Raw genomic sequence first — 2,826 nt, 5'->3', positions numbered from 1 at the left:
TTCTGATTCCATTTCTCAAATGTTTTGCGTAAGACCATAATGTACGCATCTCAAATCATTCAATTAACATTATGAGCCTTCATGTTTTACGTCTTATTACTTTATTACAGACATTTATGACCTCCTCCCATGAAGGCGAGGATTCATTCATTCATTTCCTCATTCTGTAAATATTCATGTACTGTGTACTGTGTTTCTAATGCAAGGAATAGGACTAAGGTTACAGTGGCTAAAAAAAGGCAGAAAAGGAGATAACTTGGAATTGGTGTGATACTACTTGGGTGCATCTGTAATTATTTAGAACAACACCAGTTTGGAATGGGAAATTCAAAGATTAATGGAACTCACATCCTACCATGATGGTTAAAAGTATATATACAGATATGTAAACAAATAGTTACTTTAAAATGTGCAATAAATGCAAATCACAAAGTATACAAGACAAACATGTAATGCAGATTATCCTATTTTGTAATGTATACTTTAGTCCAGTTTGTATCTCTATTTTCTCTAAGTTTTTCTTCTCCTTTTCTTTTCATTATCCTATCCTGAGAAAACACGTCTAATGATCAACCGAAATGATCCTATTTTATCAATTCTCTTCACATATGCACTATCATCCTTTTGCATAATCAGTTAAACTTGAATGATAAGAAAAGGTTTTTTAGTACATCATTCTTGAAAGTTTATGAGACTTTCTGTTAAATGACGAAAATAACTTATTTTTCTAACATTTTTGTATTGTGTGACTCCCCTATTTCTTGCCCAGCCCGGGGGTTGGTGGACCTTTTGGGCTGCAGCATGCACATCATTATTTTCTAGCAACCTCAGCAGAGTTTCCTCAGGACTAGAACTATTACAGCTCTTAGGAAGTCATTCTTCTTTTAAAGTAGTAACCAAAATGCCTTCTTCTGGAATCCTTCATCCAGTTTTTCATGTCATATTCTTACCATTGTTTTTCTTTTAAAAATTAAAGATAGATCAGCACCATGGCGGTTGGCAAGAACAAGCGCCTTACTAAAGGCGGCAAAAAGGGAGCCAAGAAGAAAGTGGTTGATCCATTTTCTAAGAAATATTGGTATGATGTGAAAGCACCTGCTATGTTCAGTATAAGAAATATTGGAAAGATGCTCGTCACCAGGACCCAAGGAACCAAAATTGCATCTGATGGTCTCAAGGGTCGTGTGTTTGAAGTGAGTCTTGCTGATTTGCACAATGATGAAGTTGCATTTAGAAAATTCAGGCTGATTACTGAAGATGTTCAGGGCAAAAAATGCCTGACTAACTTCCGTGGCATGGATCTTACCCACGACAAAATGTGGTCCATGGTCAAAAAGTGGCAGGCAATGATTGAAGCTCATGTTGATGTCAAGACTACCTATGGTTACTTGCTTCGTCTGTTCTGTGTTGGTTTTACTAAAAAATGCAACAATCAGATACGGAAGACCTCTTATGCTCAGCACCAACAGGTCCGCCAAATCCGGAAGAAGATGATGGAAATCATGACCCGAGAGGTGCAGGCAAATGACTTGAAAGAAGTGGTCAACAAATTGATTCCAGACAGCATTGGAAAAGACATAGAAGAGGCTTGCCAATCTATTTATCCTCTCCATGATGTCTTCGTTAGGAAAGTAAAATGCTGAAGAAGCCCAACTTTGAATTGGGAAAGCTCCTGGAGCTTCATGGTGAAGGCAGTAGTTCTGGAAAAGCCACTGCGGACGAGACAGATGCTAAAGTTGAACGAGCTGATGGATATGAACCACCAGTCCAAGAATCTGTTTAAAGTTCAGACTTGAATTAGTGTCAAATAAAAAGTGCTATTTGTGAGGAAAAAAAAAATTAAAGCTAAACTAAACTACATACAATTCTATTAGACCAAATTATTATTCTTTCTTTCTTTCTTGTGGAATTTAATATGTCTTTTGGCATGCGGTAACATATTAGAAAGTTTGGTACAAATGATATTTACATACCTTTTATCAGACTTTGTCCTCATGAGGAAACTTGTCACTAGGATGCGTACTCTCCATCCAATGGTGAGTTACAATTCTCTGGGGAAAAATGCTATATATGTTTGTCACTGTTAATCGAGCATGTTTCACACTCATTAATGGAAATGGTCCAAGGCCAGTAAAGATCTTTTGATAATAAATTTACTATACAAACTTTTTTTTAAAAGAACTATTTCCCAGTAGCCTGAAGTGCTATGTAATTTCTTGTTTATTGTCTCAGAACTTTCTCTTACAATGACACTGAAACTTTGAAAATATGGGTTGTTTTCATTGTTTAAGCTTCCTTACCCAGTTGAATGTAGGACACTTTTCTCATACCTAGATTCCTAGGACTTAGGACTCTTGTATAGGAAAGTCAAAATGTATATTAGGTGATACAAAGTAAGCTGGAGGCATAGCACCTGTTAAAGAAATGCTTTCCGGCCGGGCTTGGTGGCTTACACCAGTAATCCCAGCACTTTGAGAGGCCGAGGCTGGCGGATCACCTGAGGTTGGGAGTTCCAGACCAGCCTGACCAACATGGAGAAACCCCATCTCTACTAAAAATACAAAATTATCCTGGCATGGTAGCCCATGCCTGTAATCCCAGCTACTCGGGAGGTTGAGGCAGGAGAATCGCTTGAACCCAAGAGGCGAAGGGGGCAGTGAGCCGAGATCGTGCCACTGCACTCCAGCCTGGGTGACAACAGCAAAACTCCATCTCAAAAAAAAAAAAAAAGAAAGAAATACGTTCCACAGGACTTCCAACATTCAGTTAGTAGGAGTGGATAACACTAATAAATATATGCTATGTCCCTATCCTTAAAAACCTGCC

At 38.1% G+C, this 2,826-nt stretch overlaps 1 pseudogene; it reads left to right on the top strand.

The window, feature by feature from the left end:
• Positions 1-979: 979 nt before the first annotated feature.
• On the top strand, positions 980-1,814 carry LOC102132576 (small ribosomal subunit protein eS1-like; annotated as a pseudogene).
• Positions 1,815-2,826: the final 1,012 nt, after the last annotated feature.

This window comes from Macaca fascicularis, chromosome 7 (assembly GCF_037993035.2).
Source record: "Macaca fascicularis isolate 582-1 chromosome 7, T2T-MFA8v1.1".
In the NCBI taxonomy this organism is placed as follows: Eukaryota; Metazoa; Chordata; class Mammalia; order Primates; family Cercopithecidae; genus Macaca; species Macaca fascicularis.
Note: the sequence above shows the minus strand (reverse complement) of the source record. Positions and strands in the feature narration are given on the sequence as shown.